Source organism: Zonotrichia leucophrys, chromosome 9 (genome assembly GCF_028769735.1).
Source record: "Zonotrichia leucophrys gambelii isolate GWCS_2022_RI chromosome 9, RI_Zleu_2.0, whole genome shotgun sequence".
Classification (NCBI taxonomy): domain Eukaryota; kingdom Metazoa; phylum Chordata; class Aves; order Passeriformes; family Passerellidae; genus Zonotrichia; species Zonotrichia leucophrys.
Window position 1 is genome coordinate 9,340,089 of NC_088179.1, and position 16,327 is coordinate 9,356,415.

The 16,327-nt window shown below is 38.1% G+C and overlaps 2 long non-coding RNA genes across 2 annotated transcripts in view; one reads left to right on the forward strand and one right to left on the reverse strand.

Annotated features, from left to right (window-relative positions):
• The window catches only part of LOC135451909 (uncharacterized), a 20,885-nt gene continuing 4,558 nt past the window's right edge, over nt 1–16,327 (forward strand). Inside the window, exons 1-2 of the long non-coding RNA XR_010441471.1 lie at nt 1–86; nt 205–294. This is a non-coding gene — a long non-coding RNA (uncharacterized LOC135451909). The remainder of the gene's footprint in view (nt 87–204; nt 295–16,327) is intronic.
• The window catches only part of LOC135451911 (uncharacterized), a 17,525-nt gene continuing 14,309 nt past the window's right edge, over nt 13,112–16,327 (reverse strand). The window contains exon 2 of the long non-coding RNA XR_010441478.1: nt 13,112–13,586. This is a non-coding gene — a long non-coding RNA (uncharacterized LOC135451911). The remainder of the gene's footprint in view (nt 13,587–16,327) is intronic.

Here is a 16,327-nt window from a genome sequence, read left to right on the forward strand (position 1 = left end):
CGGGTACTGCACAAAAGGAGCTCAGGGAGTGCCTGGGGTTGCTTTTGGCTTGGAGCGAGAGTGCAGCCAACATGGGTGTCTTGGAGGTGAGGAGGGCTGGGAAAGTTTGGTGGTGTAGCTTAGAAGAATATCACAGGTGTGTTTCTCTTAAATGTGGTAAGCTAAAAATCTCCATTACTAAGGCATCTTTCTTTCTGCTTTTAGAGAGGGCAGCAGTTGTGGACTGAGAACCAAGTAACTCTTTCCAGAACAAAGGGGACATGTCTTAAAGTACCTGGAAAGCTGTGAGTAAAGGTAAGTCAGAGACCTTTCAAGGTGTCTTCCTATCTAAAAGCCAGTATTACGTGTGTCTATACTTTGGATTTAGTATTCATTGAGGGGTGTATGTAAGTAAGCATCTTAATGTCTTTTGCTTGGAGTATCAGTGACAAGGAGGTCTCCTAGGGAAACAAATTTTATCAGTACTGTCTGTACTTGTCAGAAGGACAGAGAGTTGGGGTTTTTTGTATATTTCTTGTGTTTCTGGCTTATTTTGCTTTGGATCCCTCCCTACTTAGTTCAGAACACAAAGGATTTTAAAGCTATGAGTTCTCAGTTGCGGTGTGTCCATTTAACAACATACATTACAGGTTTAAAAAAATATTGTTCTTTAAAAGGAAAAAAGTTTAAAAAATAGTGTTGAAAAACAAGCTTACTCTAAGGTCATTCTGATAGTCTTTCAAAAATAAGAGAATCTCTGAAACCTTCAAATTATTTATTATTAATAGAAATAAGCTCTGAAATTTTAAGTCTCAAATAGAACCAGACTTGCTACAGGTTAGCTGAGGGCAGCATATCTGTGTTTGAGGGAGAATGTCCAAAGAAAAGTGAGAGAGCAGGGGAAGGGTCTAGAGCATGATGAGGAGCAGCTGAGGGATCTGGAGAAATAGAGGATGGAAGAGAACCATGGAGCTGTCTACAGCTACCAGAGAGGTGAGATGGAGTTTGGTCTGTTCTCCTCCTTAACAAGTGGTAGAGCAACAGGAAATGGCCTCAGATTGCACCGGGGAGGTTTAGATTGGGTATTAGGAAAACTTTCCTTTTGGGAAGGGTTGTTAAGCCCTAGAATAGGCTGCCCAGGGATGTGGTGCAGTCCCTATCCCTGGAGGTATTTAAGACATGTAGCTGTAGAACTTTGGGATGTGGTTTAGTGGTGGACTTGGCAGTCCTATGTTAACAGTTAGACTTGATGATCCTAAGATTTTTTCCAACCTAAATAATTCTATGAATCTAATGAAACCTTCATTATTTGACCATGTAAGTATTATATGGTAATTCAGAAAAGTGGTGCTCTTATTCAGTTGATCAAGTTGAAGGGAATTGCTAATGTTATGGCTGTTTATACCATCAAATATCTCTCAGCTGTGTGGGCTGTTCCATGGCTCCTTTCATCAAGACTTAATCTGTGATTTATAACTCACAGTAATGACTCAGATTTCTGGTGGTTTCCCCATTGCATCTGGAGGAAGCATTACTTTAAGGTAAAGCCTTAATTATTTATAGCAGTAGAAAGTCCTAAAAGTGACTTAATTTTTTCCAGCTTAGCATAATACTGTGTCTTTCTAGTTGCTTCTGTATAGCTTCTCCATGTACATATTAATGAGGCAAGCTTTTTTGTGAAAAAGAAATTTCACAGAAATTTTGGAAGAAATCAAGTTACAAATTTTCTCTTGCTAACAGGTTTAGGGCTCTTCTAGTCACAAGAACAAAATTGTACTGATGAGTTTGGCCTTTTTATTTCAAAATGTGTGGAAATTCTCATACAAACATTGGGGTTTGTATGACTACGTGGCTACTTTATTTATTTTTGCGCATGAATAAATAAGAGACTGAGAAATGTGAATGCTAAATGAAGCTCAAAATTATAGGGGACAAATTAACAGTAGAGCAGAAAAAAAGTGGAAAGGAGATTTCTAACAGCTAATGATTTAGCTGTTACCACAGTTCCTAGTACTCTGCTAGCCTTCAGGGTAACTTTTACACTTATGTTTCTACACCCAGAGCTGAGAGGGCCTGCTCAATAGGGGAGGAGAGTCAGGTCTCTTTTGTTCTGGTCCATCACAGCCTCACCTAGATGTCTAATGGGCTGGGCTGCCAGTAGCACTGCTGAAACTGTATTTGAGAAAGGCAGAGACACCTACTAGAGCAGGTCTTTTCCCTGTGCCCTGTACACAGCAGAAACCCAAAACCTGTGATAGTTATGCAATGCATTAAATATGAAGAAGTGCCTTGCCAGCTCTGGTGCCTGAGGCATGGGTTTCATTAAGCATACCATCTTCAGAGTGCCTAGCTTCTAACTGTAAATGCTAGTAATTAAGTCATCCAGATTTTTAATGACAGCCTTGAACTTAGTTGCCCGGGATCTTGATCTCATATTGTTTCAGTTTTAGAACAGAAATCCCCTAACCCCATTTGCTCTAGTAATTGCCTTATCAATAGGAGCAGTAACCATCTTGGGTGGCCATGCATCTGGCATGTAATATTGTATGAAGACTGTAAACCAGTAAAAAGGTGGAGCTCTTCAGTGCGTAGTTGGAATCTGCATAGCCAAGGTATTCAGAAAGTGTGTCACATCTGTAAAATGTCTTTGTCTTCAGTGATACTCTAGTGCTAGTTGTTTTGGTCTTTTTCTCAAATGCAATGCACTCACCTTGGATCCTGAAGTCTACGTTACAAACTGTGAAAAAGAGCTAAGTCTCAAATACTTATTAATCAGTCAGAATAAATATTTTATAAAATTTGAGTTGATTTGTCTCCCTACTTCTATGAAATGATTTATGCATGCAACTAATTTTCAATGGTCCCTGAGCCTCGTGCAGTGTTGCTGTGTGTAATAACTGCCTTGGCCTAGGCAGTGAACTGATGCACAGGCCAGAGGAAAACTTTGTGCATAGCCAATCCTCTCCATTTAAAACAGCAAAAGCCAGCTCAGCTGGAATATATCCACATATATGTGTGTATATAAATAACTGCAAGTATAGCACACACTGTATAAACAGCTGAAGAGAAATCACTGAGCTCCCCAACAGAACCAGAGAGAAGAAAAAATAGGGTACACAAATCTGTGGGGACTTGAGAAGGGACTGCTTTCTTCAGTTTCCCGGGAGACAATTTGACATAGAAACAGAAGAAACCCTGGCTCCAGCAAAGGAATGGGTTAGTGGGTGCTCTTTGGAGTGCTTGTTCCCACGCATAAGCTTTCACAAGTTTTAGGGCTTATTTAACTGTATGCCACTTCTAAACAGCATCAAGTAGAACTAATTACTTGTTTATATTTATTTATTTTCCAACAATACAGACTTTACTGGCAAACAACTTCTTTCCTCTCAAAACTGACTTTGTAAGAGTGGATTACAAAAATTACAAAAGTTCATGGTTTTGTTTTTAAGGGGATTTTTCTAATGTTCTCAGGCCTAAAAGGCAGAATTAAGCTAAAAATGACACACCCAAATATGAAGTTTAGATAAAATTGGATGTTCTAAAAATACTTGGAGTTGGTCTTGCTCCTTTTAACTTAATGGTAGTTACAAGAAATTTTTGTTTGATAACAAACTGAATTCTGAGTCACGTCCACTATTAAATTTATATTGCATCAGATATTTTCATCTCGTCAGTGGGAATTATGTTCTAAGATTTCTATAAGCATCTTATATTGCCTATGTGTTTTCAATTACTCTGTTATAAAACTTCTCTATAAGTAATTTTTAATGGTTTCATGAGGATGCAGGGTTCTGAGGGTTTGCTCACTTAATACAAAAGTAAGAAAGAATCTTGGTGTTGTAAAAATTAAATGGCCCCTTTTGGTATGAAGTTTCAGAAAGGTTGCATTAAAAATGAGAGTAAATGCAGAGAACTACAAAATTAATTAGGCTATAAGGACATGCTGTGTATTGAAAGATGTCTACTTGGTTCATTAACTTCTCCAAGTAAAGGTTAAGATGCTTCTTAACAGTGGTCAAGTGTCTTTGTAGGGAGAAATTATAGAGCGCTCTTATATTCAGCTGTTAAAGACAGAGGAATCTAATAGTGAGAAGTGAAGCTATGTAAATTCAGACCAGAGATAAGGCAGTCTCTTATCAGTAAGGGTTATTCATCACTGGAACAGCTTACCTAGACATGTAATAATTTCACCTCCATTTAGTGTATGAATGAACATCTTTCTAAAAGAGATGCTATAACTCAAAAGCAAATTATGGTCTTGAAGCATAAATTATTGGGTGAGGTTCACTGGCCTGTGTTGTGCAGGAGACCAGACTGTGTTTCTTAACAGTACTTTTTTGCCTTACACTTTGTGACAAAGTAACTGCCAGCAGGATTATTTGGAGGTATAAATCCATCTTAAGTGTACATCCCTATTGAGCTTGGTGAGTTTTGTAAGCACACTTTATGGATCAGGCAAAGAAATTGCTGTCCATAAGCACTTGACTGGCACTGTGAGTAGGAAAAACTTAGTGTTGTGGATTTTCTAAATGCCTCCTTGTAGTCAATCCCAATCCATTAGAACAGTAATGGTAGAAAAATCTCTGTTGTTATCAGCCTTGTTTGCTTAATTCCACTGAACTATCTAGTGAAATCCTAGTAAGGCTGCTGGCATATTTACAGCTAGCTGCAAAACTATTACAGGCTGATGGAATCTGAAGGACAGCTTGTGATATCAGTAGAAAACACCAGATGTTACAGGCAGGCAAATGTAATAAATTAACTGACATAGTTACAATTGATGGAGTAATAGCCCAAATTCACAGACACTTTAATAATGGTTGATATATAAATATGCTTACTGCAATCAGTTGGGTTATTCACATTGTCTAGTTACTTGCAGAAGCCTTGTTTCTTATCCTGCCTAAATAAGTAAGAGATCAGACCTTATATAAGCTTGTACAGGTCTGCTGTATATTTAACACCCTATCTCAGCAGACTCTTAATGCTGGCACAAAGGTCCCTGTACTGGTGGTGAACACTTCTGGAATCGGAGCTTGGTTGTAGCTGTAGTTTTGTAAACAAAGAGGACAAGGGGTACTGCCTCTCGGTGGTAGACCAGCAGCTTTCACCAGCTAAAGATACAGAGGTCTCTTTAGGGAAAGAATTGTTGGCCCTGAGTGTGACTTTTTCCTTAAAAAAGGACCTCAAAGGACACCATGTTCTCTTCAAGGTCAAACTGACATGAGCAAAAAAAGTCTAGATGAGTTACAGGAAAAAAAACTATTGTGCTCTTTGTACAGACTCTTTATAGGAGCATGCCAGGTTTGACATCATGGAATTCAAAACAAAATCTGACTCTTATTAACTGTAATTAAAATATGCTATTTGTGTCAGCTAAGTACATAATGCCCTTAAAAGATTATTATCTTGGGATCCGTCAAGGTTGAACTGTCTCTACGGTAACATCTGAGAACATATTTCAAAACTGACTAGATTCTTATGAAAATCCATTAAATCCTAGTAATTCAACACATCCTTGTTGTCAACTTCCACTGAAAATACATATGTATTTCACTAAAATTATTGTAGTCTATCCAGCAGGAGTCATATTCTCTGGTTTAATTTGTGACTAGCTTAGCTGTGTATTTGATAGCTACCTGTAGGATGGTCATACAGAACAGCCTCAGTTCATGTTTTTGTAAAGGTAGATTTGAACTGACTTTGCTGGAAAGCTGGTGTGGGGCCAGCTGTCCCTTCTTAGCTGGGTGATATTAGTGAGTGCTCTGGACCCTGTCAGGGTTTGGTCCCTTTTTTCTGTGGTGTCTGCAAGTTGGAGCCCAGTGCTGGGCAGTAAAGGAGGCAGGAATGGGGTTGCCAGACCCACTTGTGACTGCTGCTCTCCCTGCTTGCCCCATTCCTGAGGGCTGGCTGTGAGTCCTTCTGCAGCATGTGGTAGGGACAGGCCTTGGTACCTTGGGCCATGGCTGGGAACAAATAAAGTTAGGAGTGAGGCAGGGCTTTTTTTGTGGCTCGGGGACTTCCTTGCTGCTGGAGCTCTGCACAGGCTGGATGAGTCCCTGCCAATGCCTGCACTGTGCTCAGCTTGCACTGCTGAGCGGGGAAAGCTTTATCCTATCCTGGACAAACCCAGAAGGGCAGCGCCAGTACCATGGCTGGGAAGGTGTGGTTGTGTGTGGTAGTTTTTGACCAGTACATTGTGGCTGTGAGAGCCCAAAGGTGTGTTTGAACTGCTCTTGTCTTGACTGTTGCAGGTGTAAGTAGCCTCTAATATGGTTCCCTTTCTTACTTGACTTGGTTTTATAAAAAAAGGTAAAAATTTACTTCTAAATGAATCCTCAGGATAATCTGTATTCTGAAGCTCATATCATTCAAAGCTGAGAACAATTTACATCTATTCAAAGCCAATTTTGAGTGCATTCCTACTACAGTTTTCTTTCACTTCCTTTACGAACCATTGTGGGAGCTTCTGTAACTAATTTAGAAGCAATAACTGCATTGATAGATGGTGTTCAAATGTTCTTGAAATGCTTAGGAACGGGGATCAATTCCTGCAGCAGTGTTAGAATGTTGGCCAGGGCATTTTTATTGAAAAGCATAGAATATTCCTGGACTGGGCTGCAGTTGGCTCATTTATTCCATGATGGAAAGTGGCCTTTTGAGAATGGAAACCAGAGTTGCAAAAGACAGATTTCCTAATTAGCTCTTTTACTAAACCCTACACTAGGCTACAAGTCATGGCTTGTGGCAGCATTCTAAGGTGTAGTTTGACTTGCTAAAATTGCCTATAGGGACAGTTGGAAAAATAATTTTACTGTGGATGAGCTCCTTTGTCCTAGGAAGGAAATTATCAGTAAGTCAGAAGAATGTCCAGGTGGCTGTGTGCTCTTAAGATACTCTCATGGCACCCTTAAAGTTTTCATTGACAACATCTTTAATAGTGCAGTTTCTTTCCTACTTCCTTTTTAAATCCTGGTAAAGTATTGCAAAAATTTTAACAACTCAAAGGATTGAAATTGTGTTTGAAAAGCTGTCTAATGTGGGTTTGGTATTATTTCATGTAACCAAAATAGTTACCTGCACATAGTGGCAAGTGCTCAGAAACACAAACCAGACTGAGGCAAACAAAGCATTGCTGTGGAATTTGAGGTAAACAGGATGTAAATAGAACATTTGGAATAAGTGTGCTCTTTCTAGACCAAGCAATTATTCAGCTTTTTTTTTTCTAATAACTTTTTTATTAAACTCATTCTTATAGATGGAAAAAAATCTGTGTGTAATGTGCAATAGTTCTCAGACGATATTCTATCCCAAGTGTGTTTAATAATGCTGATTGTTGCTTTACACATTTGGAGGACAAATGACTCCTTGTAGTGAGTTTCTACAACATCCAGTGCAGCCATACAGGGCAGGTTTGCAGTGTTAGAGTGAATGAAGGTGCAAGGCATTATTAAAGAAAAAAAAATATCATCATTAGTTATTTATGATGTTTAGTTATTAAAGAGGAAATTGTGCTTAGTGGGTATATGATCCTATTGGTGCCACAAGTGTGTTCACAGTCACTTCCTTACCTGCTTTCTGGAGAGATGGGGAGAGAGGAACAGTTAGATTTTCCCCTTCCCACATGGCTGTCAAGCAGATAATTATATTACCTTTTGTTACTGTCATCATTCTGTTATAATGGGGATCGGTGCCCACTTTAAAGAAAAATATCTAAATTCATGAGTTTGCTTAGCATCTTAAAATACCTAATTCATGGTTTATTTTAGCATCTGACAAAATGAGGATTGAAGTGAAAAGAGGCAATCTTGTTTAAGAAACAATTTCCAGAAACACAGCCTTGCAGTCACTGAAGCCAAGGGCAGCATGTTGGTTTTATCTCTGCAGAAGGAGAATGAGGCAGCAGGATAGGGGGTTTTATTATTATGTAGAAATTTGGTGAGAATTAGATAAAACTTTGACCTGTCGCTTTAAACAGTTGTCACTTTAAAAATATAATTATAATAACACAGTTAGTTCTTTAGATTAATTGAGAGTTGAACAGGTATACACTATGAACTGAAAAAAATAGTCATTGAAAATTCTGAAAAGGTGAAGGGGTAAACTTTTGACTCTTTGGGATGGGATGTAAATATTGTCTGAAAACCAAGAACCATTTCTTTCCCCCATTCCAGCTGATCATTCTTATAATCTGGTGGCCACAGAGGAGGTAACCCTTACCCTGTGCCACATAAAAGATCAATAGAGCAAAGTGACTATTTTATGGAATTTGTGCTTGCAGTTCGCTGCAATTCCCTGATCCTGCTTTATGGATAAGCTACATGCACAATCCTATATTGTTAATTTTTTTTTTTGGAAGAAAAATACTCTTTACCTACTGACTTGTATCTGTGGGTTTACTTTTTTTTTTCTTTTCTAGAATTCAAGTTAACTTTGACCACCGAACATCCATAGTGAGTGGTATCAGATCTAGTGCAGAACTCTTCTTTGAGACCCTTCTCTCCTGACAGAGAGCAGCTGACAGCTGCTCTCTGGATATGATTTTCAAACCATTTCAAAATCCTTACTAAAGTCAGGGCATGACATCTACTGCTTCTCCTCTGCCCACAGCACCTGTTATCTGAAAGAAATAATGTCAAATCAACCCATTCCCTTCTGTTACATTGTAACGTCCATTGTGGACGTGTCAAATGTCATGTTATCATCTAACTATTTCTAAGGAGTCCAAGTATTTTTCTGCATGTTGAAGTTAAGCCAGCTGGGATATTTTCTTTCAGCATCCTGTCTCTGCTAAAACATCTGTTGATATAACTGAGTACAGCTGCAATAGCATTCATGTTACAAGGTATCTAAAAGTTTCACAGCCAACTATGGGAATCTTTAGACACAGTGATGGATGGTTGTGACAGCAGCAGTAACTCACTGTGACTGACTCATTCTCAAGTCCTTACAGCCACTTCATGTCTAAAACTTACTGCAAGAGCCTGAACTTACAGGCTCTGAGATTCAACCTTGCTCTGAAGCAGCAGGTGCTTGCTATAACTAGGTGTGGAACAAAGCCTAAGCAAACTACCTTGGTGCTGGTAGAACATGGTAGGCTTTGCTGAAAGCCTACTGTTAGTTTTTAATTGCATATATAAATCATTTGAACTAAGAAATGTTTCTTTAGGACTATCTTCTCCCTTAACCTCTGGTTTAGTGTGTGAAAACTTAAAACAAAATACTCTGTTTTCTGAATTAATTATTGTCAGCTTCTAAAGTAAATGGTAAAACAATGGCAAAGTTGCCTCATGTTAAAGTAAAAATACTTTCCTATTAAGATGCAAAATTCTGCATTTCATTAAGTAGCAGCTTATGTTATATAAAGGCAAGCTAACTCCATGCTTGCCTAAAAGATTTCCATCTTTTGTTTATATAGAGGTGCTAGAAATGCCTGGAAATATATTACAAAGCTGTGAGAGGGGGGGAATTTAATAATACCATCTATATGCTATAATACTTGTCAGATAAGTATTGTATCAGATAAGGTTTCTAACCAATTTAATCTATAACTCGTGATCTGGCTTCCTAATTGAAGTGATATTTAAGATTGCACCAATTTGTGAGTAGAACTGGATTCTGTTCAACTGTCAGGAGTAGTGTGTTAAAATAACCTGCTTCATACTAAGTTTTAAAACACAATATCTGGGTAATTTAAAATTCAGTGAAGGTGCTGTTAGTTATACACACTTGTCTGTTAAAATCTAAGCCTCAGTAAAATGGCTTAGATCATTTAAGAAAAATGAAACAGTTATAGTAAAAAAATACTGAAAATATGACAGGCTGTGGGTGAATAGCTAGAGCCAATTCCAGCTCTTGGATATGCTTGTGACTTCCGATCGTGCACATTAGGGAGCAGAATTTGGGCCAAACTGTAAGTATTTAACTAGAAAGTTGGATGTAGAGAGGCATGAAAACAATAAAAGAACAGCTGGCAAACATATTCTGTAAAACAGATTGAAAATGATTTTAAAGACAATACACTTAAAGAAAAAACCTTAATTCTTGCATTCATTTTTTGAGTCTGTTTTTAAAGGAAATTTGAACACAGGGGAAAAATTAAATACCATTAAACACTTTGAGAAGGAGGGTGATGTCATGTTCCAATTCATCTACATCAGTGTAGCTGGTTCAAATATCAGGCCTCCAGCTCATAAAGTACACTGTGAGAATAGGCCCACAGGAGAGGAAGCAATTGAGAAGAAACTGGAAATGGAAAGCAAAAGTCTGATATGTAAATTGCTTGTACAGGTGACTTACTATAATAGAAGGCATTTGTTGCTTAGCAGCAAAACCTATAAAAAACAGTAGCATTCTTACAAATTGTTATAGAACTTGAGGGTAAGATGAAAAAGATTGGTCAGCTGACAATGATTGCAGGAGAGGTCAATTATTCTGAGAACATTAAAAAATGAAGAGCCCAGAAGTGAAAAATATTGAGAAAGCCTATTTTTGTTAATCAATGAAGCTACATAAATCATATACTTTCAGTCACTTTGGTGGAGGATGTAACAGTCAGTACTTCAGGACAAAATCAGAGAGTGTTACTCTTGATTGGATTCCTTGCATTCAAAACCCTTGTGAAAATCAGTGTTTTGATCAGTTATGTTTTGGTTGTTCTCTCTATTCCTTAATGAAGGGGACATAGATTAACAGAGCAATGCAATGGCATTTTCTGTTTAGGTTCATTACACTTCTCATTGTGCTTTCACATCTTTCTGCCTTCATGAGTGCTGCTGAGCATCAAGATGCACTTTCCACATAACTATTTATATAGAATCCAATGTAATTTTCATGTTATATCTAATTAAGCAACAATGAATTAGGGTTATTTTCCTTGCATATACAATCCTACGTTGAATTTTTCTTACTGCTTTCTTGCTTATATGATATAATGAAATTCTATACATTTCTCAGTCAGTTTGATACCTCCACTTTTATTATGTAGAGTAGCTTTCCTTACTCTTTAATATTTCAGTTTTTGAGATGATTTTGCGTAGATCCTCTAGCAGTTTTTCTTTTAGCGCCCTTAATGCTTCTTGCAGTTTCAAGAATACCATTAGATGAGGCCTTGATCTGTCCCTTTTTCAGTGACTCTTAGACTTGAGCAGTGTAATAACCCTTTTTAAAAACACCCTCAACTCGTACACATGACATTAGTATGTTAACTAATTTTGTTCCTTATTGTTGTTTCAACCACTTGGATGTGTAACAAAGATTAAATCTCCTGTTCTAAATATTTCTGGGTCCTTTTTGGAACATTCCTGAAAACTGATGTCCTACTACTTGTTTTGGCTGTAGTATGGATTTAGGTAACAGGTGAGGAAAAACAGGTTGGTGTCATATCATTCATGTTACTTAAACATTAAATCTTGCCTCACTAATTCAGCAAAAAGGCATCTACCCTTCTGTGTTATGCAACATAACTAAGAATCTTGAGGACTTCCATCTTTCTTACCTAACTTTTGTTGCCCCCCTCTCTCTTCAGCTATGGGCTTTGCTACAGCTTTGGCACACTAACTCTTGTTTAAGGTGAGGGGGAGCACTTTAAAAACGCCTCTTACCCAAGCCACACAGGAGAACATTGTCTGTCTGAGAACCAATACCCTGTGCAGACAAAGACACAAGCAGTGCATCAGCAGGCCTTGGTGTTCAGGGTGGCAACTAGAAGCAAGGAACATGGAGTCTAGTGATGACTCTATTTGTATAGGAATGATTGTTTCTATTAATCTCCTGAATATGAGTTGTCATGCTTTGACAGCACGTGTAATTATGGTTTCTTGCATATAGAACTAAAAAATTATATGATAGATTTTTTGTTAGTGTTAGGAACAGTTTCTTTTCCTTGGATTTTTTAGCAGTTTCCTATTCAACATGTTCAACTTCACCCTTAAGTAACTCTTCCTTTGGCTTGCTAAGAGATAGCTCTGCTTTATTTCTTTCATGGCATAAGTTTGCTAATGTTGAAGTTTAACCGGCAAACTCAGATGTTGTGTCAAAGCACTGTAAAAAGGATTGCTAAAATGATCATGGCATTTTAAGTGTTAAATGTCCAGTGGCAAAATAATATTTCCCCTGTGATCGCTTGGAATTTGTGATTTTGCTCCTTGGAAGTGAATTTTCAGCAGATGGAGTTTTGTTTGTTTCTTACCTCCATGAAGACTGAAATTAGAAAGTTATCACCTTTATCAAGGTCTAATTTCTTTAATTTGTCTGCCAGCATATACATCTGCATTGTATTACCCACTGTCAGTTTTCCATGGTTTCTGCACACAGCTTAAGCAGTTAATTTAATTGGCAAGTAATCAAAGTCTTACCCATGTTAATTTTTTTTTGTAACTATCTTATCTTATTTGGTAGTGAAACAAGAAATGACTAATCTAATGACTAATCATCTTGATTTGTGAAGGTGAAAACATAGCAGTATCTGCTTTTAATCCCAGATTTTGCAATGGGAAAAACTTTATTTGAGCTATGGCTTTAGGCAGGGGAAGATACCTCCCTAACAAAGCTGTAGTCAATGCAATTGAACTCGAGGGAAAATAGTTGCATTTGCGAGTGGGTGATGGCTCTTTGCTGCCAGGCTGCACAGCAGTGCTGCAGGGCTGGGTGCAGACACCAATTGCTGGCATTTGTGGCCCAAAACCACCCTTCCTTTCCTTGTTGCTCTCTTTTCTGAGCCACAGGCACTTGGCAGCAGGTCAGAGGCTGGTGGCACACAGTCCCCTGAGCACTAGCAAGGTGTGATGCAGCAAGCAGCTTTGCCAAAGGACTGAGCCAGGACAGTGCCCTGGCATGTGCTGCTCTCCTTATGAGAAAGTTTGAGCAGAGCATGGAATGATACTTATGAAAGAACCCAGCTCTGGGTTTGGGATATGCCTCTACCCAAGCTGAATTCTCTCCTCACAGGATGATCTGTGCACTGTAAAAAACACAACACTCATAGTACTGAATGCCTAGTCAATGTCCATGATAGAGTGGACTCTTGGTTAGGTTTCATTAAATCTGATTCAGCAAATAAAAATATCTATAGCTACTCTGTATTTTCCTGCTAATGCAATCCTGTTGGAAGGAATGTTTATGAGCCAGGAGACTTTTTGTATGTTGCTTTAAGGATGTAAGTTGATCTACTTGAATTTGGCCATCAAAATGGCTGCAAGTGATTTTAGGTTAAGAACAAGAATGCTTATTGAAGAGCAGAGCTGTGACATGCATACAGCTGTTCTTGAGAAGTAATCCCAACTTGCTTAAGAAACACAGACATGGCGGATTCATCCTTTCAGAAAAGCTGAAAAACACCAGTTTCCTTGTGTTAACTTTGATTGTCCATCTCTAAATGGAAACTGATGCTGTCTGTAACCTGGGTTTTTCTGCAGCCTCAGTGGACCAGGTTCGTGGTAGTGGACGAGGTCCTTCAGCAAGATACTTAGCCTAGTAACCAGGACTAGATTTACTCTCTTATCTGTGCAGCTTTGCAAATGTTATTGAGGAATGTTTGCAGTAGCTCTTGTTGACTGGTAGTAGTGATGCTGCTCACTTCACAGGTCTGGAGTATTCCGGAACAGGAGCTATAAATACAAAGTACATAAAAATGAGTCCCTAAACAAGCACATTAAAAGATCTCCCTAGAAGAGATTAAAATAATGGAAGGATTCATTAAAAGATGTGATTAGCTTTAATAGTTAAAAGACAGTATGATGCCTTCAACATATAAGATGCCAGCTGAAGCCTGCCTTGTAAAGGTGATGTACTTGGTACTTGGGAACTAAATGATTTTCAATAAAGCTGACTCAAACTTTTTTTAATCTCAGCTGAGGTCTATTATTCAGCATTCAACTGGAGAGAAGGCACACAGAGCCCTTCTCTTCCCCTTCCATTCTCCAACTCTAAAGGATTAAAGTAATCTCTCCTATGATAGTGTAGAGAAAGCATTTTCCTGGCTGCCCCTTCTCAGGGTCCCAAGGGAAAGCATGCTCTTTGCAGGAATAAGACACTTCCCTTCTGACAGTCTCCCCCTGCCTCTTTTTTGACCACTTAAGCCTCTATGAGCCATACTTGGTCCCTTAATGAATTCAAAGGTAAAGTCTAAGCTTATGAGGCATAACATTTCCTCTAATGTACTTGAAAATGCCTATCTTCATGTACTGCAGTCAGCATCCCTACTCTTGCTTTATACTTGTGCAGCTGAGACAATTGTTCATTTTCCTCTTTTGGTGTTTTATGTAAGCTGTAAAAGTTCAAGAAAGTGTTAAGTGAAAATTCCTGTCTGAGAGGCTGAGAAAACCAAAGAGGTCCTTACTATGAGGATTTTTAAATAACTACATTACAACAAATACACTCTGGGTTTTTTTTATCAAACATGTTTTACAAATAACTTGAAAAGGTATTTTGGAAAACCCCAACCTTATAGCTCATCAGCACCAAAATTTTCAGTTACATAGTCCATTTTGTTTGGGCCATGTTACAGCTGTTTAACTATCAAGCAATCTAGGTTTAAAAATTAGTTCCAGTTTCAGCCCATGCTTACTTATAAATCTCAGTCAGCAGCTGCTTGTAAATCAGGCAAGATTGAAGTGAATTTTGATGCTAAGATGAAAACACTCCCTTTAAATAGAAAAATTAACCTCTGTCAGCAAAGTTATAACTTCTAAAGCGATTCTATTTTTGGGAAAATATTTTGGAGCATTGTCTTCTTGAGACTTATAAATCAGTGCTTAATATATACTCTATGTAATAAATATTTTGAGCTGAATAATATTTTATTTCTTAAACTGAAGGTCTAATTTCTAAGGTTTAGTAGAACCAATTAATCAGGAAAAGTATAGAAAGATGAATGGCCATGCTGAAGGTGAACACTGGCTTTCAAACAGAAATTTCTTACATGCACAGAGGTGTAAGATACTCATTCATTGTTTATATATCCATAATATTACTCCCCTGCTTTTCCAAATGAAGTCTCTAGCTCTTTGTAGACAGCAGTTACAAGTTAAAAGCAGCAATGATTGCTTTGAAAGTAGCACTTGGCATATGAAAACTGTCTGCTAGGTCTGCTCTTGAATGTTACAAGCTCTCAGGGCAGCCCCCACAGGAAATAGTACAAGGCTAAGAGAGTGAACAAGCTGCCCTAGAGTACCTGAGCAGAAAATATACTCTGGTAAAATGTTAACCTTCTTTATAGTAGCTGTATTTAGCACTGTTTAGTTTTTTCTCTTCTGATGACAAGTGAAAGATTTTATTTCAGTCTGAATTGCACTCTTCACATATTTTGGTTTTCCTGGATGATATTTGGCTCTTTCACTTACAAACAGTTGCCTGATTGAAGGCTCATTTTATACTAAAATCCCTCAAATTTTCTGGGGGCACACCCCAAACATGAGTGGAAGTAGAATTTCATAAGTAAAATAACTTATTCTATTTAGAATTTACAAATTCATTTTACCTATTCTGCTATGTGCCAGTAAAACAAAAATATAGTCTGGAGTGATGCAAAAGATTTTGTGCCCACTTGTGCAAGCCAACCAGTTAATCACTATTAGCCAGTTAATCACTATTAGTTGTGCAAGAACAAATCCCATGTGCCTCAACAGGAAAAACAGAACTTGGTTTAGTGTTCTTCAGTGAAGATAGCCTAGACCTACCATGATTGAAGCCCAAAGCAAGAGGTTTTTTCTTCATTGTTTTGTTGGGGTTTTGGTTTTCATATTTTTAATTGGAGTAATGCAAATTCAAAGCCCCAGAATTATGGTCGTGTTTCCATGTAAAATGCTTCCATGGCAAAAGTCTGAAAACTAATTAAAAAAAAAAAACACTCAAGTGAATAAAGTAAAAAGGCATCTTGCAACCACAATTTATACATTGCCAAGTTGTCCCTGTGCACATGATGCAAAAATTACATGTGAAATCATTGAGGGGAGATTAGAACCTTCTGTGTTCACAAGCAGTTAATGGTGTGCAATGCAGTTCTAGAGCCAACTTTACCTTTGAGTCTTTAACATATAGTCATACATCACATATTTATACATGTGAGAACAGAGCTCTTGATCCTGCCAAGGATAGAGAGCTCCAGTTGTGGGCAAGGAGCTGTAGTTACACCAGACAAGTCCTATGGTTCATGCAAGAAGCAGGGCAGAGCTAAGACCACATTGATACCTGGCCTCTGAGCGTGGGACAGGGGGAGGTACTGGAGCAGTTACAGAAATATACTGTCACCTCCTTCCTGCAAAGTCCTACTTCATGGCTGAGTGACAAAGGGAAAAAATTGTTCTTGGTCAATGAATATGAACTGTTCAGAGCCCATCTTGAGCTGATT